This window comes from Homalodisca vitripennis, chromosome 6, assembly GCF_021130785.1.
Source record: "Homalodisca vitripennis isolate AUS2020 chromosome 6, UT_GWSS_2.1, whole genome shotgun sequence".
Classification (NCBI taxonomy): Eukaryota; Metazoa; Arthropoda; class Insecta; order Hemiptera; family Cicadellidae; genus Homalodisca; species Homalodisca vitripennis.
The window spans coordinates 61,291,870-61,316,166 of NC_060212.1; positions in this window are offsets into that span (position 1 = coordinate 61,291,870).

Genomic DNA, 24,297 nt, shown 5'->3' on the forward strand with positions numbered 1-24,297 from the left:
TACATTTTTAGTAAATAAATTAAAATTAGGGAGGACAAAATTTTGAAATCATCAACTTAATGATTAGTCTCATGACATTGATATTGATTGATAACATGTTAGACTATCGCAGAATACCTCGACCCAAAATTTGAATCCCGCAGTATACTCGTGTGTAGCCATGGGTGGATGAGATGAGACCTCGCGTGTATCGACACGTAACCGCTCAAGCACGGCCAGGTTCCCACAAATCAGTGAGCTAAGCCCGGAGTAGAGGAATGCGGTACACATTCCACTCTAGGAGCGGGCCAGACAGCACGGTTCCAAGAAGCTCCCCGCCGCGCCTCGGCCACAGCCGCCCACTGTACCGGACAATAGTGGCAACAATAGAACAATAGAAGGTAACAATGGGACAATGGACTGCCCGCGGAGTCGTGGCCAGGTGCTGCGGGCATCATCAACTCTGCACAAACCGTCCCGAGATCTGTCTCAAACTGGGAGAGTGATCTATTGTCACTTCTTGAAGGGGGAGGCTACTGCAGAAGCTTCAGTTCAGCGCTTTTTACAACTTCTGCCCAGATTTCCATAATTTTTATGATAGTGCTTTCTTACACTGTGAGATTTCAGATGTATGATAGTATGCAAGTTAAACAAGCAAATATTCATAATTGACCATTTAGGGTACACGTTGGATCTCGTTTTTTTAAACATGCTGAACTTGCTTATTTTTCTGAAAATCTGGTATATTGAATGATAGGATAGTTTTTGAACCAGTATGTGGCATTTGAAAACATGTTTTGTAAATTATATTTTTCTTGTAAATCACATAGGTTTGCATTATCAATCTGAAGAATATATACATCATCATTTGAATGAGTACCTTCATTAAACTAGTACACTAAATGACTGCATGTGGAAAAAATTAGGGACGAATTATGCAATCGTTTTTGCTTCAAATGTGTGATATAGTAATGATGCTCAAATGTCAATGGCTCTTTTATTTTAAATACTTCGTTTTGTTTCGTTAGAGACATTAGTGTTTTACATAATCGTTTTGTACTGTAATAGTATTCATAGCTTGGAAATAAAAGGCCAAAATATTGACTATTAAATCGCGAATTTACGTCAAAGACGTAGCCAGGAAAAGTTTTGAGGGGGTCCAAGCAACTGATATTTTCCCGTAGTGGAGAGAGTAAAGCCCCATTTTGTTTCTTCAAAAGTTTTTGACTCGTTTCTTTGTTGAGAACGATCTTTCAATAGTGCATGTCTGTAATAATGAACTATTTAAATAATAATAATATTTTACTAAAAAAGTAATTTAAAAAATTGGAAAATTTGGGGAGGGGGGTCCGGACCCCTTACATCCCCTCGCTGGCTACGTCCTTGTTACGTATTAATATGTATATGTACAAAATGTGTAGGTCGTCGGAAAATAACGACAATTTAAAAACAAAATATTATTGTTTATTCAAATATTAAATACTAGTCTTTACAGCCCAATACCTAAACTAATTATGAAAATTAGTATCCAATACACAATACACAACGATAGTGAGTAAAGCGTTATATGTCACAGAATTTGAAACAGCAGTTTAATGTGAATATTTTAACTGATTTCAATAATTTGGTACAGTACAAAAATGAGCGTATTGTACTTGTTCAGAATTAATTTCATGAGCATCAATGACTATCGAAGCCGTTAACGACTGAGTGTTTGATGTGTATTGTCGTGAAGAATAGAGCGAACTAAGGATCGTCAAGGATCCATGTGGGGAGCCAAGGTACACCGAAGCCTTAATAATAGCTATTGAAGCAGAATCTGTAATCATAAGGGGGTGAAACAATCCGAGAACATAAAGTCCGGAGTAAGCCGCGAGTAATTATTATCAAGCAGAGCGACAATGGCGGGACTCCTTCTCCCACGAACCGACGCTTGTTACGCGTGCAAAGGAAGAGTTGCAGCTGTTTAATTACAAGAAACACAATGGCCCGTGAAGAAAAGGTCCCCAGCACAACAGTGGCACAGTGGAGGCTGAATAGGCGACGTGTGACAAAGATACTAGACTTCCGTTCATGGTTACCTGACCTCCTAGCGTCGCTGCTGCGGCCCTTTTCGCCAATTATTCTCCGACAATAGCGACCGTAACAAAAACCTAATGTTCTGTGAAAACACAAGCTGCGAGCGCTTCGAGCGGTAACCCAATGCTTGCCCTCACCCTGTATTGACACCTTTTGTAGCGAAGCTGTCCAAATCGCTAGCTTTCACGCCGGTTTTGGCCCGGCCCGCCGCGCCGCTCCGTTCCCCGCGTTTTCTGCGTCTTTCGACCGCTTCTTGAATGAACTGTTGTGCTCTGGAGAGAGGATTTGTTATTCTGGAGGCTATCCGGAATTGTACTGCTGCCAAGTGTTTTCGTCCACCATGAGCCATACCTGTGACCAGAATATTTTGGTAATGCCTTCGGAGATTTTGGAGAATCATCTGAAATTTAATATACTGTGAAGCCATACCTGTAACCAGAATGTTTTGACTATGTCTTCGGAGATTTTGGAGAATCATCTGAAATTGAATATACTGAGAGCCATACCTGTGACCAGAATGTTTTGACAGTGCCTCCGGAAATTTTGGAGAATCATCTGAAATTTTAATATACTGTGAAGCCATACCTGTAACCAGAATATTTTGACAATGTCTTCGGAGATTTGGGGGAATCATCTGAAATTTAATATACTGTGAGCCATACCTGTGACCAGAATGTTTTAGCAATGCCTTCGGAGATTTTGGGGAATCATCTGAAATTTAATCTATTGGAATACAAATAATAAATTATGCTATTAGTAGGAAAAGTACCACTTAGTACTGTGAGTTGAACACATTTTCATATGTACCCAACAATTCAATGCTTTGTACACATAACAGTAGAACAATAGTTAAGATCAGCTCCAGTTCACCTTCCACTTAGTGCAGCGTCTGAAGTCTAACGCTGTGACAGATTTGACTTCTGAAATCTGGAATCAACATCCATTTGAAGAGATCCAAAGAAGTCGGCGACGAAGAAGCTCAAAAAGAACTCTCTGCATTGTTTCGATATGATAGATAGTAGAAAACTCGGTTGCTCCATCGTGATTTGAGATCGTCTAAGAAACATCGTAGAGCACTCAATTGGACACCTGATGAGACAATGAGAGCACCGCTTCATCTTGATTACATTTGTTTGCATTCCAGGTGTCTCTGATGTCGAAACGATGTAGAGAGTTCGTTTTGAGCTTCTTCGTCGCCGACTTTTTTGGATCCCTTCAGATGGATGTTGATTCCAGATTCCAGGAGTCAAATCGCTCACACTGTTATACTTCAGACTCTGCAATAAGTGGAAGGTGAACTGGAGCTGAACTTAACATTCTTAATGTTTTGTGTTCTGTTTAGCGCCACGAGTGACATTTTGACAAAGTATTAATTTTATGATTATAAAAAAGACCTAGAAAATGCCTTGTATATTTCATAAACCATTAATATAACAATTTCTCTATTTAAAGGAGTGTACTAGTTAAGAAATTACTCTAGTCTATAGTTCCATGTCCAATTTGTATTTATACTAAACATTTTATACTTTCGCAGAGTTGCAAATAAAACATGTATCGTAGTCATATGTATCGAATAAATTAGCTGCAACGCCTTCAACGGCCGATATGCAATTTTAAGAACTAGGCTATTATTTCTATTATTTAGAGTCTATTTAATTCATAGAATTCTTTCTGCTCCTAGTAATATTTTTGAGAGGCGGACTTAGTGAACAAAAAAAAACTTGAAATATTCCCTATAAGAACAATGTTAAACCTTATGCAGTTTTGCGTTCTTAAATACATATGATCGCAGCTTTTGGCGATTTGTAATTTTAAGAACTATTATTTGTATTTAGAGTCTATTTAATTCATAGAATTCTTTCCGCTCTTAGTAATATTTTTGAGAGGCGGACTTAGTAAAAAAAACTTGAAATATTCCCTATAAGAACAATGTTAAACCTTATGCAGTTTTACGTTCTTATATATATGATCGCAGCGTTTTGGGAGGTGTATATTTTTATTAAGATATTATATTATACTATATTATGTTATATTATATTAATACGCATCCAAATGCTTTTTAGTACTTTTTGTAAAGTGTGCACTTTTTGAATATTTAATCGACGATGTACAACAAAGTTTGAGATTTTTTCTGAATAACCTTTGACAAATTCGAAAACACTAAATAGTTTTTGGATGCGTACCAATTGTATCTCTAATGTAAAACGCCTCCTACAGTTCTACGACTGCAAAAAAGAATCGTGAAACTGCATCAGACTTAAGAGTTACTATATATTACAAATTGCATAACACAACGTTTCAAGGATTGAACTCTACCCTCTTCGTCAGGTGGGAGTATAATTAGTTTATAAAAGATAAAGAAAAGAAAAACAAATTTGTCCCCTTTCCTTTCTATTATTTTTTTAAAGTACTAATTATATTGGCACCTAACGAAGAAGGTAGAGTTCAATAATCGAAACGGCGTGTTATACAATTTGTAACACATCATTGTAGCAAATGTCCTAAATTCTATAAGCCTTTCAAATCTTTTATCAGCATTTACAAAGTTTAAACAAACAAAGAATTGTTCTTCCGTGGAAAATTTCACTACACCAGCTCTTAACATTAAAAACAATAAATGTTTACATAACACCACCTGCTAAACAGATCTGAATACAAAATCACAACTTATGTTAGGGTACAACATGGCATTGATTAATCCTGCAAGTCGCCGAGGGAGGGCCCTACCGCTGCAAAACCTGTGTCATCCGCAACAGCAGACAGAACAGTATCAGAACAGAACTAACAATCGCAGAAGGAGCGGGCAACAAAAGAGACAAAAGCGAGGGCATCTGCAACTACAATCCCGAACATAATACAGGCCAGGACTGTACAAAGGGGCTAAATAAACAAAGCAGCAAGATGGATCGCATTGTGGGCCACAATGGCCACCACTCGCATTATTTATTGCCCCCATATCAGTGTCGGCCGTGAAAAATGGCATTCCTTTGTCCGGCGGATTATAATAATATAGGGAATTTGTTGGCGGTCGTTAATAAAATACATTTATTGCTCGGCCGAGACCGTTGTCGGCTTTGCCTGATGGAGAGGTCTGTAATGAGTGCATTGTGTGAAACCAAACACAGCCCGCGCACACGCACGCACACCAGCGCACAGCTAGCATGCGCGGAGATGTTGGGCTGGGTGATATGGAGGCCGTGGAAATCAGTCGTGTTAATTATAGTTGATCCAAAGTCCAAGTGAAAAGCATGCACACAAAATTCAAAGCAGATCAGAAAGTTTAGTTGTTTAAGGTTTTTGCATTATTTTTCCTATAATGTGTATGCATCAACCCTAACAAGCTTAATCGTGGTAAAACTACACAGAACCAAGTTCATTGTTCCATAATATAAGGTGTAAATAAAGTCCTGATACGCCTGGATATATTCCGAACTGATTGAGATATTGATGTACTATCTTTACCATACCCATTAAAATATTTTTTGGATTTTTTAGGGTAAAAAAATTCACCCGCCTTTTCAAAAAGGGGGTAGAAGAGGGTAAATTTAAATTTTCAAACTGCAACCCCAATATTGTGACTTGCCATTTGACAGGTAAATTCAAAAGAAACATAATAACATGAACAAAACATCTCTACGACGATCCTAGCAAAGGTTATGTGCAAACAACCCCTTACATAAAAGGGTGTAAATTAAGTCTTGATACTCCCGAATATATTCCAAAAGGATCAATGACCAACCTTCACTATACTTTTAAATTACTTTTTTGGATTTGATTGAGGATAAAAAATACTATTTTTTAAAGAGGGTAGAAAGGGATAGCTTTAAATTTTCAAATTGCAACCCCTAAATCTTGTGACATGTTATTTTAAAGGTGTATTTAACGGAGACACGGTTACACTAATAATATGCCTACATGTAGAAATATCAAACAGTTGAGCAGGAAAATATTTGTTAAAAAGCCAAAGAATCATAGAGACTATTAATATAAAAATAATTATTCAATTTCAAGTTGAAAATAATTTTACATGATAACTGCTTGTTGCAAATATAATTTTAAGCCAAATGAAACACCACGCGTGTCTGTAAATGAATTACATTTTGCAGTGAGATAATTTTGCAGTGCGATGTAAAATACAATACCATTCTAGAGTCTGTTTTCTTCCCCCAACAGTACTTGAATGAGACTAATATTTAATACAAATTATATATACTTAATTTTCTATTATTTTATTTTATAAAAGAAAACTCACAATTCTCCAATAATTTCTATATTTTAACACGAGGCCTTTCGACATCGAAGATGCCATCATCAGGTGTGAATCAACAATTTAAAACAAATATCAGCTGAGTAAAACTTAATACAAAATTTAATATATGGTTACAAGTACAATAAAATAAATATTAGTACAGTATATGTATACAAGTTTTGGTCAAAAAAAGAATTTAGAAATTTTTGGAGAATTGTGAGTTTTCTTGTATAAAATAATAGAAAATTGATATTTCCAATAAGAAGAGCTCCTCCTCCTTCATATAAACTTAATAAACGTTTACACTTAGCGTAGCACGAAACTAGACTTATAAAGCAAATTCTTTCTAAGAAACCCACATTTTGGGGGGAAGATAATTTCAAACGTGAGACTTTTAACATGGCATGGTCTCAATACTTACTATTCAGCCGTAAATACAAGCTCCTAATTGTCACTAGTATCTTAGTGTACGGTTAAACGTTACAAAACAGGAAATATATTTTACACTTCTACAGCATGCTCAGGACACGAGAAGTTTGGACGGTGTCGTGCCTGTAAAGATACGGCTCATAACTTGGACTTATGTAAAGCTGCAGGTACACACACACACTAACTGGGTCCAGCTTTATAGAGGAGGAAGGAAGGTTCATTCTTGGAGGACAAAAAACAGTTCTCGCTCTCAGCCTGCGCGGCGCCCATCCTGGCCGGCAGGTTCACAGTGCTGCCTACTGCGGCTCTATGTACTTCATTTTAATTGATGATTTCCAAACAACCCTTTTGAGTTATGAAAAAAGTATTGTACGACTACAGGTTTAAATATTTTTTTAAAGTTGGTGACTGAACATAATAATGATCTTTACAAACTAATCTACATATTGTAAAAGTGCAATAGTCGTAATTTTAACAAGCCATCTTAATCTATTCAGAACATTAAATCGAAGCGTATTGAAAACCTTGTGATGTAATAAAAATATCTTCTAATATAATGTTCCATAAATAAGCATGATTGTGGCCATATATTAAATAATATTATTTAACATAACAATTTATCAATTTACTAAACGAAAGCAGCTGATACACTTTTATTGTGATTTATTTATTAATATTATAGGCTACAGTTGTAAACTGTGCAGTTTTTAATACGGTAAGTACGAATATTGATGTGATAGAATTTACTGATATAATTAGACCACTCAACATATTCATTTTCCATGTTTACGACAATTTTTATCAGTTTTAACATTTTTTGTCCTAACTGCAGAACAAAAAAGAGAAAATAAATAAATATACTCCGAACTTAGATTGCAATAAATAATGTGTACATTTTATTGTAGTTTCTATTATATCATTGAAACTTTGGTACTATGAATTATAAGTAGATTGTAGCCTTTTTTATAAGTACATTCAATATGAAGAGTAGCCTATGCCACTACGTTTAAATTCTAAATAACATTAAATGTGGAAGGTAATCTGGAAAAGCTGATAAACAACACATTGCGATAAAAGTAAAATAAAGGATGAATTATTTTACCAGACGAAGTTCTAGCTAAGAAGTTCCTCACAAACATTCGCTCAGCTATTTTGTTGAGTTTCAAAATAATAGTCAATAAAGTCTTGAAGCGTTGACAGTGTCTTACACGTGAGTAAAATAGAAGTGGTTTTTATAATAATGTTTGATAAACGTTAGTTATTTGTATAACAAGGAACTACATTAGTCTTGTCTGCGAATAGAGAGCACTGTGAATCGGCCTTGTTCAGTCCATCACAGGTGTCCCAGTCCATCGCCATTCATAGACTCGGCATTCCTGAACAGCCATAAAGCGAGGGTCTCGGGGTCGATTGTCTTAAGGTGTGAAGCTGGCGGCACCCATTTCAAAAAATATTTTGAAACATATTGTAACGCTTTGTTTGGGTGTTTTCAGCATGGCTGAATTACGCTAAACTAGTGGAACTGATTGTTTAGCGTTTGTTTGTCATTTATATGCAAAATATAAATAAAAACAAAGAGGGCGCTAGCGGCATCCATTACCAAAATGTGCCAAGAACTAGTGGAATAGAATTTTTAGCGTTTGTTTGGCATTCATGTGCGAATTATTACTAAAAACAAAGTTGGCGTTGCTTGATCGCTAGCGGCACCCTTTAATCAAAATATGCCAACAACTAGTGGAATCTTTTTTAGTGTTTGTCGTTCATGAGCGAAATATTGTTCGTTGGTGATGGGAATGGACTTTAAGGATTTTAAGAATGTTCTAGATGTTTAATAATAAACAAGTACTTATGGTTTATTTACATTTGTCGAGGGTAACTGCTAGTTTATTATATACTTTAACTACGGTGTTTCTTACTGCTTAGTTTACTTCTAGTTTTGTTCGTGTTTATTATATAATTCAACGCAACTTTGTATAAAAAGGCATTGCCGTTGGTAAAATAAATAAATAAAGATAAAAAAATATTTATTTTCTGCGCTAATATTTTAAGGTCACACAATTTATTAAAGTTTGTTTAGTTAAAACACCTAATGCATGTAGTATACTTAAACTAATGGTATAGTCGATTATATAATAACAGAGAAGTTAAAAAGACATACACCTTTAGTGCGTTCTTTCCTTCCAATAGGTGAAAACTGAAATAAAACCAGTCTTTTATCATCGGAACATATTATATAATGTATAAGAAAGCAACTCTTATTACAATTTTGTCATACTTTACATACAATAATAAATCTAATCCAAACATTTAGTTTCTACGGATATTGCTGTCATTCACCAATCACTCAGCTTCCATCAACAGAGTAGAGTGTCTTCTTATCAAGTGGTCGGTCTTCCCGTCGTATAGAGAATCTTCGTAACAACATACTCGTATGTTTGATACGATAAAAGTGGTTTAAATTAAGATTTTGACTTTGACTCAAAGTGTCAGAGCATTTTTATTGACCCAAAAGCACAATTTTATTTATTTTTTTGTCCATCCTGTACTATGGTAGACGTGTGTTGTAGCTGAAATCTGCTACTTCTACACAAACTCCTTAGCTGAAGAGGCGAATTGAAGAACAGGTCACAACGCATAAATTGACAAGAGCTTACGCTCATAGTTTTCCTTGCAATGACATTTGTTAAAACGCGGTTAGGTCAAACTCACCCGTGCTACGGATCCTAAAAGGGTAACCGATGTCTTTGTGAAAAAGGCCTTTTCCGCGAACGACTTACGTCGAAGGAAAGTGAAAAAAGTTTAGTCCCAGTTTGCGCGATTCTGTTTTCGTTCTTTCGGAACTAATCAGCTTGGCGACCAATATCATGATTTTTATTGAATTTTTGTAATTGATGAATAGAGCACCTGTTTATTCTTTCACGACTACCGTTCTGTTATAACAGTTCAGTTGTAACACGCGTTCATCCTTCAGCCACTTGGTATATAACACATTTTATACGTACAAAACAAATTTGTTTTCCAATATTTTGAGGTGCAGGAAAGTCAATCGTTTGAACTTAAAGGGTTTCATGAATGACTCTTAATTCCAATTGTGTGATTTTATGAATTTTGCATCCTGAATGGTCACATGCATTTTGATTTTTCTGAAGCCTCCTGATAACACAAGCCCGAAGGTAGGAAATTAAATTATGTACGTCGTTATCAGGATAGATTAGTTTATCAAAAAATTAAATCAAAATATAATTACCTGAGGGCAATTTATTAATTTGCAGTACATCATTTAACTTATGACTATTTATCAACTTACGGCAAACATTCTACAATAAATACCTGCCTGTGAACATACTGATTGCCTAGATCGAATTCTCAAGAATTTCTGAGAGTATACTTCTCATGTAGTGACTGCCTGCTTATCATGTAAATCTACTGATTACAGGGTATTTTTTTCACAAATAGAATCGGACTGAAGACTGAACCTTGTGGGACACTATATCTCTAGTACATTACACAGTAAAATCAGCAGAAATCAGCAGCATTACGTCGCAGAAATGCGACGTAAAGGACTTGAGTATAGAACTCAACATGGTACCTGAGTATAGAACATAGTATTACTAGACATAAATATATGATCAAGCATGCAAACGAGATTGATAAACTGCATTGTTCTAGAAGAAAGTTTTTATTTCACCAAATGTGTTTTACTGTCGTCTAAGAATTTATGTACTAATACATCAACCTAGCCTTTACAAATATGAAAGGTATCCGGTAATTTCAATTAAGAACCAATAAATAACAAATACTTTTCTCATGTATATAATCTTATTAATATTTTATATTATTTTTATTTCAACATCGTTTATTGGTCATAGTGAAGAGGTATATTCCGTTTGTTACGAAACGGGTTTTTTATTTAAACTATTACATAACTACTATTCTTGTGTAAAAACCCAGTCCTGATCAAAATACCCCTTACACACTTACAAAGAGGCTTACAAAGCCATTTTTAGTGGCGAATTCGGAAACGCTTAAATGCCTGAATCAAAGCACCAACTAAGTACTCCAAAAGCAAAGATCCGTACAAAACAAATCGGATCCTAAATGAACCCTGCTTAAAAGCGGCACCCAAATTGGCACTAGAGAAAGCTGCGTTTGTTGGGTCTAAAGCGATTGATTACCGTGTTGTAATAAGATGAGCTAATTAAAAATTCAAAGGATTAATTTGCAAAACGCTTTTTACCCGGACTATAAGCGACCCTCGAGGGCTCACGGACCATTTAGCCCCAATGTGGATCATATTTATTAATTACTAGCGCCCACCCCCTCCGCGACCCTCTCTCCCACATATGCTTCTTGCTCACACAATCACGACATTAACAAGTGGTAGCACTGCAGACCTCTTACATTCACCGGGTTTATTCTGCAATGTCTCTTGACAACATTATTTCATTTGGGGCCCCTTAGTCCGGGCAATGCTATCGTTGTGCGGATAAAGGGAGGGAATAAGAGTTTGAAAATGTTCAAGAGCTCCTTGCTTTGTTACGTATTAGCATGAAAAGGTCGACATTTGCTGTTGTAAGTTAAGTATGTAAGTTTCCGCTGAGACACTTTACGAAGTTAATGGCCTGTTTAGTATAATTGGACGCTACACGGAAATACGTTCTCCAAGAGGAAATTAAGTATGACGAGTTGCATGCAGTATTTTTACGGAGCAGTTATATAAAAGTCTTATTATTTCCCTATCCATGTTACCAAACCTGACGTTGCTTAATAACCACGGATTGGGTAAAAAATAATCATGTAAGTAGTTGATGGTTCATTTCTAGGTACTACTAATAATTTAAACCCGATCAAGGTGCAGACAATTAATGCTTGAGATCAGAGTAAACGATTTCAAACTAGTATTAAATTATTGGTTTGGCATGCCTTTCTGTAGTGCTTCATCTGACTAGAAGAACTGGAATACCTTGGAAAAGATATAGTCTAATTCCAACGAAAATTACACTAGAATGTTTCATCAGCCAAAGAGGAAGAAAAGAGCTTGACTTAAAAATAGATTTCACTGATACCAGTAAAGGGAGTCTGTTTTGAAAGGATAACATGATGTCGGACATTACCCCGTTGCCTAATATCCTTTTAACGTTTCAAACCATACCTAGTCAATAGTGTACTTTAACTAGTTTTTTTTTTTTTAATTTGAGTTAGGGACAGAATCGAAGAGTGTTCTATGTTCCAGATGATTTTGGTAAAAGAAGCACATATGAGCAAGTTCTAAGTTTATAAATAGTAGGCCTTTCTACTGGCTTTACTATAATTTACTTTTGAAAGGATGTTACACATTTAATATTTAATATTAAATTATGCAAACGTTACGCACTGGCGATTTCGCAGATATCTCGGTTACCCTCCTACTGGGCCACTACCCTCATGACCGGGATCTCCAGATTCCGGTCCGTCTTCCCAAGAAACCGCTCCAGAACTCCTCTTTCAGGACCTGCTGGCTGTCAGGCGCATCCTCGCCCGAGCGGCAACAGACTCCCCGCATCATTTCTGCCGACGGGATTAAAATTGCAAATCGCGCCCGTATGACTTTTCATAACAAATAACGACCAAATTAAATTGTTATTTAAATGGAGGGGGGAGCGGACAATGGGCGGATACTGTTACACATTGGCGGCCGCCGTGCGGTCTGGAGCACACGACTGCGGCCTGCGATGAATAAATTTGACAACAGCTGTTGCTCGCGAGTTGGCGCCATTTGCATTTCGATTCATCGACATCTTCATTACACTTCAGGTAGAGGCTGAGGCTGGCTGCACGAGGTGGGCGTGCCCGGCAACCCTGGGAACTCGGAGATTTGTAACTTAATCGTTAAAGTTCCCAGGGTATAACAAATGGTTCTGCAGATAAAATACTTTTGTTCTGGCGCTAATCTCATACAACTCTATGAATAATGTTATCATATTATGAGAATAATTTACATATTTGATTCCATTAGTCGATCATAACAAGCTTCCACAGCCCGGCTTCGTTGTTACCCAGTATGTGACAAGGTGTTCCACAAGGATCTGTTCTCTGACCAACTTTATTTTTTCTATATAAAAACGATTTCACGACGAAATAATCTCTTCATTCTTGCAATACCATCGAGGACCCAAAAACATAGCGCCACTTTAACTTAATTTTATTATCAATAACCGTCTTATTATACTTAATCTTTCTGTTTTGTAGATCTAAACATTTTGGGATACTTGAATCATGTAACGTTAAATTCGACAACCAACAAGTCGGTTATGTACTTCTCTGTTTTACTTTCCTTTACAGAGACAGATGGTCTCTATTGGTAGCTAAAATTGGCCGGTTGTGGTTTGTGGAACGTCCTCGGTTGAGATGAATGGATTACAATTTTACTCATGGCACCAAATTGACATTTTTGTAAGAAATCATAAATTCCTTTATTCTCATTCAAATACCAAACGGTACTCTATCCAAATTTTTGTTAAGTGTATTTGTTTTGCATAGTATTGATCTAAGAACGTGCGAGAATCACGTACATTTTTGGCCACACATTGTTATATCCGACACGTAGATTCCTAACAAGTGTTGCGAGTATGTCTTTATACTAATCAAGTTTAGAAGATTTTTTAGTTAGTTGGAAGAATTTATTAAATTTGTAGTATCCCATTAAAAGACGTAAATCTCTTTAAAATTGAAATAAACTTAGTTCCAATTCCAGCATAGTTGGATTTCAGTATATTTGCAATCCAACTTCATAATCATATATTGCAAACTATTTTTCAATTTTTGAAAATATATTTGATTGAGTAATCCCTAGTTTATTCTGTACCAAATGTGTACACTACCAACATATTGTGTGTGCCTTATTTTTAATCAGTAAAAGATCATGATCTTCAGAAGATCATAAAAATCTGAATCTATATCATTCGTCCCTCTTTATCTATAAACATTTAAACTTATTTACACATATATACTTCAAATACATATAAAATTTGTAATTTTGTATTGTTTATGAAATATGAGCCTCATAGTGGCAACAGTGTGAGAGTGGGAGGGGGGGGGGTTAGACAAAGTGATGTATGTTTCGCGGCGGCACGGTGTCAGCTGAAGATTGCAAGTAATCGCCATATGGTCGGAGAGGGGTTGCTGGTAGTTTGTGGCCCGATCAAATATCGACCTTCCACACTCCACGGGGTAACTAAGCGTGGAGCAACCACTTGTGGCGGGAGTGTACTGGTTTCATTACTGTCTACGGTGCAAACGTATTGACAAAGGGTTGTTTAAAGAGTAACGGGATGGTATGGATTTAACTTTGCATGAGTTACAAAACTCTGTAACAATAGCAAGGATCTTTTATGTCATATACGAAATTATATTCGAAGGCCAATGCGTGTAGTATCCTGAAATTTAGGGACTATTTATGAAACCCACAATTTTATCCTCAATTTTCTCTCAATTTTTTTGAAAATATTGGCAACATTCCAAATCTTCCTCGTTGCCTCCAATAAAATACGTTATAGAAACTATAGTTCATTTCAAGTGACACTTTAAGAACACATTTAAAAGTATTGATTAATCTTACTTTAAGATGAGATAATTAGAAAAAAATCAGAATTTTTCTTTGAAGGGGGAGATAAAAGGTGAAATTTGAATTGTTTCGTTGAAAAACGTATACATTTTTCAGTTTTGACAGTAGAATAAGTTCATCTAAACAACATAAGGAAGGAAACTGGTGCAAATTATCGGCATGAACACATATCGTTTTGGTATATTTAATTGAAGATAGCTGTTATAAGAATATGTGTAATTCGCTTTGATTTCAACTAAAACTAAAGTATTTCAATGTATAATCGTTTAATAAATTACGAATGATGAATGGCAATGGGGCTTTATAGCGGGTACAGCGGTTACCGTAAGACTTCAGGAAGCTGTTACATTTACAAAAGCCAATATATTGTCAATACAGATTGATCCGGTATCCAGACTCTTTCAAATTGATGTTGGAGTTTAATAAATACTTCAAATCAAGGCTTTGAGCATTTTATCCTTGACCTATTCCATACAACAAGGGAGAATAAATTTACCTATAAAAGGATATCTTTAAGATTTTAGAACTAGAAGATTGCTTACCCATGGCCAACATGCCTGATGCAACCTTTGAGCCAACTTTGTCTACGTGATAGTCCCAAGTCAACCCACAATCAATGTGCTTTCCAAGGAACCTTCTAGAATCGGTTCCTCTAGGAAGACATATTCCACATTTACTTGCTGCTGAAGGCAAAAATTAATACAGTTGATTTTTGTCTGATTATTGCTCAAGCTGACTTCTGAGACACATTAAATGCAAACGCTTATTACAATAAAATATTTGGCCTCCAACTTTTCAACAGAATTTTCTTTAGAACGTGTTTGTTCATCAGCATATTTGATCACCTTTCCATTCTGAATAATTGAATTCAGTGAATATATCATTAATATTATTGACGTAAATTAGGAATAACACAAGTCCAAGAATCGTTCCTAGAGGGACTCCATGATACGATTTTATTCTACTACACTCCAGTATCTGCATATACTCATCCCTGTCTTGGAGGTATCACTTGAGCGAATTATGTGGCATACCACATACTCCATACGCCTGTTATTGGTGCAGTAATATCTCATTATGTACACAATCAAAAGTTTTAGAGAGATCAAGAAATATGCTGAGTACATGTACCCGCTCGTTTGGTCCCTCGATAACTAGGTTCATAAAATACGCCACTGCATGAAACGTATTTCTATTTCTGAATTCGTACTGGATTATAGAATATTAATGCACCTATAAGATATCCAGAGTACTAAAAGTAACAGTATAAAAAATGTTTTCTATCAATATCACCTTCCTGGCTCCAAATACTGACTTTCTTCGTTAACATTTGTTCATAGAATAACACGTAATTTTGATCACTCCACACTTTTAAAGGACTTTCTGAGAGTTGTTTGTTGGGAAAAGTTTCTCACTTTGATACTCAACACCACGTGGTACAGTAGAAGCTTAGTTAATACCTTAATTTAAAAGTTGTTCTTAATTTGATGTGGTATACACAATTATTTTGGCTTGAGGATCTAAAAGTTACTACTCTTAATCATCTTTTCATTTAACTTTGATTAAAAGTATTCCAAACATCCCTATCATTTTAACTCTTTATCAGTGCAGCTAGAGTACAAAAGAGCTCATCCCCTTGCCAAAAGGTCACTGAATAGCTATATATTCATATGTACTATGGTCATACACATTTTAAGGTAACATTCACGTATCACAAGCACGATCTCCAAGGAATGGAGTATAAAAAATAGATTTAGACTGGCGCTCACGGTCTTGGCTCCAAGTCTAATGGTTTTCATGGTCTATCCTAAAAATTTCTACGTCTGGTATAAAATAATGCAATTACAAATTATATGAAGGATCCAAGTCTTCAACGGTGCTGACAAACTAGAATGTTGAAGACAATTTTGGTAAAATTCTACCCCATTACAACACTTTTAGAGTAGAAGGGTTTTCGGCACTGGGTTCCATAGCCTTCAGCCGGATTTACCTTATCTGCTACATTAAACTATTGACGTTATGGTTTACATAGAACATCCATGGTATTTTTCATTACGGCTAACTTATAATTGCGTTAGCGTTACAATGGACAGAGAGAAATTGTTTATGTTATTGGCTGAGCTTTAACGAAATGATAATTCGAAAGGGTCAAAAATTTCGTTTCTGTCTGTCTGGCGGCCTATCCTTCTGTCCGCACGATATGATGGTGATATGATCGAAAATGATGATGCATGTCACTCAATTGGGTTTGACTGAGCGTTAGTGAATATATTTACATTGGTCTTCTGGGTAACCATGATGGCAACGAACAAATGTTCCAATAAATAAATTATTGATCAAACTGCATACAGTCATAAGTTATTTGAGCACATTACATTATTATTCATAGAAAAAACTAAAGGAAACATTCAATTTTAAAAGTCTGGGATAAGATTTAATTCCAGCACACTCTTACATTGCACTCTAGCTTACCGGAACTTTTATTTTTTTAACATTTCTATGAAACCTAAATTAAGGAACAAAAATTTTGATGTATCATGTGGCAAAGTATGTCGATAAAGATGTAATTCGTAGAAATCTTGATACTTCATTTCTAAATATTGAAATCATGGAATATTTGTGTCAATTTATTTTCTGTACGATTGTCTGTCTATCTATCTGCCCGCAGGAAATTTCGAGAATAAAATGAGTTATAGATCGGAAATTTTTCATGCAACCATGACGCCTGTTACTACTCTACACGTGATGTAATCCTAATTTGTGTAATCAAACCACTAAGTTAATTCACACTGTAATAGGTGTATTAGGATACCTATAAAATTCTAATGTTTTATCAAATTAGATATTTTTAAAGATTAGGTTAAAAGGAGAAGGAAATACGTAGTATAGAATCAAACTATATTAATCTGAGTTTGTTGAAAATGTTGAAGCGATCCGTTATTGTGAATATCTTTCTACATTTAATGAATGATTCCTGTATTTTTTATAAATGTCATAATAAGTTTAAGTACGGACTAGTGTTTTAAGATTAGGTGTACTTTGGAGACTGAGTGTGTAATATGAGTTGCACAGTAACGTTATGTGTTGTTTTGGTCATATATATTTTTTTTTTTATTTGCACCGTTGCATTATACTTATACATTGTCTAGACTGTGTTTAGTTACCAAACATTACATATTTAGTAAGACTGACGAGTGCTTTGGTCTGAAGGAAAAGTTTGGGATTTTCCCCTGTTCCATTAAAATAATTTGTCATATCATTATAGAGAAGTTGAGATGTTAACCTACAAAGCGAGAGGTTGAACATTATATTCATAGACATTTTATTAGGTATTTATAATGAATGTTGGTTTACTTTATTTTTTGGAGAAAAGAGACATTATGAACAAGGACTAATGTTGAATCGGCAGCCTAATTGACATTCAATGTATATTTGTGATAAAAAAGTACAATAAAAAACATAATCGTAAAGTTAATGTCATTATCTCTACTCAAAAAGATCAAGTCCTCCTGAGCTTATGATAAGAAGGGTTTCTAATGAACGATAAATTTTCGTTCCCCTGTCATTTTATTCTCTTGGATCAAAATATTGTAGGAAAATAGGATTTCGGACATTTGCCATCATTTTGTGTTACGAAGTACATAACAATGGTAAATATTAATAACCATCGTTGATAATAAATTTCAAATAAAAATTGTGGCAGCTACCCAATAATTTGATTGATTTTATTGCGTTTGCTTCAGCAAAAGTTTACAATTTTAGTAATCTAATATTTGCCTTCAGTAAATCACGATATGTGACGCTTGGAATATCTTCTATACTTGAGATTTATAGTTGTTTGAAAACCAACTTAGGACGTTTAAATGCCGCCTTCAAGGCATTGAGCAGTACTGAAAAGCCTCGTTTCAAAATTCACGTGTTTCAGTAATTCCCTGAGCCCTCTAAATAGGGCTTTTGTTCGCCATATTTGAGCGGGAAAATGCTATTATACAGGACAAACTGCAACCTCCTCTTATACCTACCTATCCCTATCCAGACGTACCATATTTCCAATACAGGCGCCCGCCGGCAAATTCCGACCTTCCTTTATTTCGACCTTTGTCTTCTCCGTTGTAAAATCACTGTCAAGAAACCCTCAGTGAAAAGGACGTTTATGACTTTCTGTTCAAGGGAACTTTCCCTTCACAAAGAGGGGGTGTAAATCTGTCCGTGGATCATAAAAGTCATCCCTCACGATTGGAGGATGCCGCCCTGCCGGTCCACCCCGCGCCATGCCTCGCCATGCCACGCTGCCACCGCTGTCACAACAGGCATAAGCGACCAGCGCGCTGGGCTCGAGACGTGCAATCAAGCCCAAACACGGATTCGACACACCACCCCTTGTTGGAACAACAGCCCTATTATAGCTGTGGGCGTCCCCAATGAGCCGGTCTCGTGCCGCTGATGTTCTGGCGAAATGGGTCCATCATTATTCCTCTCGACACCTAATATGGAAAAAGAGTGATAAGTGATAAGCCCATAATTTGTCATTTACCTTTCGTGTCTTTTGCCCTGTTTGTCACAATAGACATAGAAGGTTACTATTTATTAAGGTTCCTAATCCTGATTTTTTCCCTAATCACAACTCTAACAATTGTTAAATATTACTAAATGTAAAAACAATACTTTACCAATTTTGTTTGCACGATTCCTTTGGAAACAAAAGGTTTTATCATCAGGCGACTCCACAAATAAATATTTGCATTATTTTTGTTACAATTAATATTAAAATATCGTATGGTGTAAATATGCAAAAACAAAATTTTGGTAATATTTCAGCCAGTATGAAAAATTAGATATGACTACAGTTTAACTGTTGAATAAATTGAGAAGAAAGAAGACTGAAATTTTAAATAGGGCTCTCTTTATTGTTCGTGAGTTTTTCTTTATTTATGTTTATGTGTCCATGTTTTGTATGTTCATCAAATCTGCTTTAGCACTGCATTGAATCAGGACACAATTAAAAATCTAAAAGTAATAAAAGAAATAACAAAAACAATGAACCTAAATGCTTGGGAAATACAGTTTAGTAGAATCTTACCTCGATTTCACCTAGAACAAATACCGGTTTTAGGGTTGATTGTAAGTAATTTGAATTTGAACAAATCAAGCAAGAAGTGTTTTGGATAGGTGACTGCTTAGCGATCTTTTCCTTGAAAGTCAAAAAGACAGGTTCACGTCTTAGTGTTTCTCGTTTATGTACATGGTGGTTCAGGAGGAGAGGAAAACATTTTAAAATACAGGTGATTGTAGACCTAAAAACAAGACAAAAAGTTCATATAAACATACGTCTGGAAATTCTTCGTTAGTGAGATAAGGCCAGCGAAACTATTCTCTAAAGTCTCCATTCAAAAGATTAAATGAACCGGGACTGAAACCATTAGAACGGTAATTAAGACATACATTTTATCGTTTTAAGTGAATTGTGACCTGAAAAATTGAATAAACTAGGTTCTAGAATTGTAAGTTTCCTAGTTTGTAAAATAAATTACTTTACAAAAATACTATCAAAAACACGTTTTTTTAAGTTTGAGATGTTATAATTTGATTAAATGGCTAACAAACATAAAAACAATGAAAAAAATTGTAGATAGTTTAATTCTGAAAAAAATTATATAAATAAAGTCAAAAGCAATCAAATTCTAAATTAAATAATTAAAATTTATAGAAAAACAAATATTCAAGTAAATGCACTTTCTGGAAAAAATACAGTTCTGGAACATAGTTTATTAAATTTTTCAGGTCAAAATTTACGTGAAAGGATTAAATGTATGTCTTAATTGCCGTTCTAATGATTTGAGTCCAGGCTCACTTAATCCTTTGATCTTAGTTAAACCTTTCGCTAGTTTTTCTCACTAACAAAGAATTTCCAGGAATATGTTTATATGCATTTTCAGTCGTATTTTTAGGTCTACAACCACCTTTTAAAATGTTTTCCTTTCCTCCCGGACCACCCTGTATATACGGATAAAATGTAAGTTTAAAATCAGAATGTATTACTTAAACTTAATATTTTAAGTCTACCATGCATTTACTTCAACTAGACAATTCTGATTTACCAAACCTTGCATGATGAAATGTCCACGTAGAGTATTTACATATTTCTACGAACTTTCAGAAATATAGTTTCAATCAGCTTACATTACATTCGGTTCTTCAGTTACGTTTACAGCATTTCCAATGTCGAATCCAAACCGTTATTTACGCCTTTACTTTCCGTGTATACATTAATGTACACTGAGTACTATATTCACCGTCTCAAGGAGTCTCACAGTCCGCTAAGAATATTAACGGTTACGTTCAACTATTCATAGATTTACAATTTACGACATCTCCCACGTGGACTGATACTAAATACACGGTGCCTTTGAAAACTCACGATTCACAGCTCTAATCCCAGAGCATGTCTTGCGAACCACTCCAGTTTCAGGAACAATGGTCCTAATACATGTGGACACTCGCAGATGGCTGTGTGAACCGGTGATTGAGCCACAATGGATCTAATGGGATAAACTTCCGCCCGTAGCACTGGTCTGTCCACCTTTGTCTGCCAGGTCACCTGATCGACCATGAACATTCAACATGCCGCAGTATCTCATGTTCAATGTTTCCATCTGAAAGACTCCCATTTGGTGAAATAAACTCAGAAATTTCCCGTCTCCATTTAATGTTATGTGCCGACCACTCTGTTTTACCTGTATATACAATAGTTTAATTTATTTATACATTAGAACTTAACAAACGTTCAGATTTTTGTGTATAAGATGTTTCTAAACCGATTGCTGAAAATCTAATTGCGTGATTAGTTATGATAATTTAAGAAATTTTTGTTGTTACAACTGAAAATAATGGTGGTATTATAATATTTCTGAATTGTGTTTTAGTAATAATTTACAGTAGAAACTTGTAATGACCTACAATGTTTCCTAAACTACATATCATTGCTAATGGTGAGTTTATTTTATGGAGTAGTCAAACTATGCCAGCGTTTATCTTCGTAGTCTAGACTTTAATATGTTTATTAATTTAAAATAACATATTTAACTGAGTACACATTTTTAAAATTTGTATGTGGATTAAAAATATTGCTAACAGTACAATCAAATAAGAAAATTGTAATAAAACACCCACTTTACGCGTATTATGTGGAAATTGTGAGTTTTCAATCTAATTTGAAGTCAAATTAGCCTCATATTTCTTTCTATGAAAAATTGGTTTTTAGTTTTTTTTTTCATAATTTTTACATAAATTATCAGCTGTCCCATTTTACAGTTTTCATGATTAAGAGAACGAGAAGTTAAGCAAAAGTGTGAGTCATTCTTATTTAAGGTTTTGCAGTTTTAATTCAAATTAATTAATTTCCAACGCAAAACTGGAGTTTGCTATTTTGCCCCGAAAAACAATACAAATAGAGCAAGAAAAAAAGTGTAACCGATTTTGTCTATTCTTCCTACGTTATATATTTAATTAAAAATTTATTTTCTTAAAGTTTACGTATAATTTTTATTGGCTTATTTTACATCATTATCTTAAGAAATTAATTCTTTACAAGTTTTGTTAAAGAATTTTACGTGTTTGTTACACATTTAACAAAGTTAATCTACTTGAAACCTAAATGAAACTTGTTTTTGGACACCGAATTTTGCGTATTACTTCAGATATCTTAAAAATTACTGCAGCTAGAGGTCTGGTACCAATTTTATTCAATTTTTCAGTTCAGTTTGCATAATATATATTAAATTTTACGTCCTGGGTAACGCCCAAAATAATTTAATAGGGCTCCCTTTTAACGGTGTCACTGAAATCTGGGCGAAATCTTTCACCCTGTATAGCTCACTAACTAAGCGTTTCTGGACCTATGTGTATATGTACTTTTTTCATTATTTTCACCGTAAAAACAAGTCCTGACAGTTTCTCCGTTTCTTCATGGGACACTCTGTATAATATTGTAATAAGGTTGGATTTAAAACAATAAATTTTCCTAAATTATATGGATATAGATAATGTGTTTGAAAATTAAAAACTAAAATTAACATTAATAATACTAACACATTTCAATACGTACATTATGACAGTTGCCATCTACATGTAAAGATAATACATAGATGATACAGTAAAGTTCTTTTCCCAATCCACGTTCGCAATATCATACTATTTCCTAGGCTAAATAAAGAATTTACTATCTCAGTATTTATAGACCTAATCAGTACTGTATACCTTATCAGTGAGAAATGGATACGATGTCACCTCGACGATTTTCTGTCATAAAAATTGCATTTAAATAAATAAATTGGTTTGCCTTTTTGCAACGATGTTGAAATAAGAAATGGTACTTTTGTTATGTTTTCACTCATTACAGTTGAGTTTATTTAACTGGTTCTTTGCATTCACATTACACAATTTTAGAGACGAAGGTGGGATTTTTTGTGCTTCAGTGGGGCGTGATTTTTGAAATAAGAATAGGCCTATGTTCATTATAAGGACCTAGGAATACCGATGTAAAATTTGTGTACAACCGGTTGAATAGTTTAAACGTGAAAACGAAACAAACAAACAAATGCACTTTCGCATTTATAATATTATTAGGATTATGCATAAAGAGTCACTTCTTTATAAGATCCCGCTTATAATATCCAGTCCGGCGGTGGTGCATCTCAACCCATGGGATTTAGCTGAGCGTTTGAGATGCACCTTTCAGCGAACATTTTTACATTGGTATTATGGATAAGTGTGATGGCAAAGAGAAAATCGTAGAATAAATAAATCAGTACAAACTGAGTACAATCAAATAACATTGTAACATGTAGCGTAGAAGTGTATGTCACCCAATGAAATAAGTTACAGACTTGAAATTTTGCACGAAACCTCAGCGAAACCAGTGATCTATCAAAGGTTGTGTTCTAACTAATCTAGATCAAAGTCTCCCTGGTGTAGATTCGAAAGAAAACGTGTACTGGCCTACGACAATCATGATCCAAAGCATAGCAAAAATCGGTTTGATCATTATTGGTCTCTGAAGCCTGTTGATATGATTAGAATGCCCTTTTTAAAGCCCCATCAATGTATTGGGCCAGCAGAATGGTCTATCAGTGTCATACTGGTGAGACTAAGAACTGAAAGAAAGAATGCTTGCGTAAGACGCAGTTACCATTGAATCTATCCTCAATTAGATTCTTCAGCCTCCTAAACAAAACACCAATCTGGCCAGTTTTATTCACAGGCAGGTTGTCAATGTAACAATTTCCGGTTACTCTAAAGTCTAGCCAAAATTCTAACCTCATGATCATCTACAGCAACAGATAATACAACAGATTTTGGACCTCATTCGGATTGAGCTTGCCTTGTTGCAAATCCTCTAAAACCAACAACCAGCCAAAAACGTATCCAAACCTTGGGGAAGTGCAGACTTCAGAAGTAGAGCCCAATGTTCAGCTGTCGTTTATTATGGCTTCCATCGTATTACAAAAGACAGGAACAAACAATCAGTCAATTAAAATTTCCAATACTTTACTCTTGCCATTCTAAAGGATAGGTACTGTTCTAGCTACTGTTTGTAAGTTGGAAGAATCCTAGCAGTAAGCAGAAGCAATAATATGAAAGGCCTGCTTCAAACAGATCACAAAATATAACAAATAGATCCGAGATTTTACTGTTCTTAAACAACATGCAGCGTTCCAGCCTGTATTCAATAAAATTTGAGGTAAATCCGCCAGTAACTCTACAATACGATTGATAGTATTGAGCAGTTAGGACTTAAAGCATGTTCTACGTTATTGTAGCTGTAGACTTTTTAGCCTGACTCACTTTACACCTTTACTTCTGACTCACTCACATTGCTAGAGTAGAACTCATTGCAGTCTCCTGAATGTTGATTTGCACAATCGAACATCATCAGTACAAAATCTTTAATTTTGTCTGC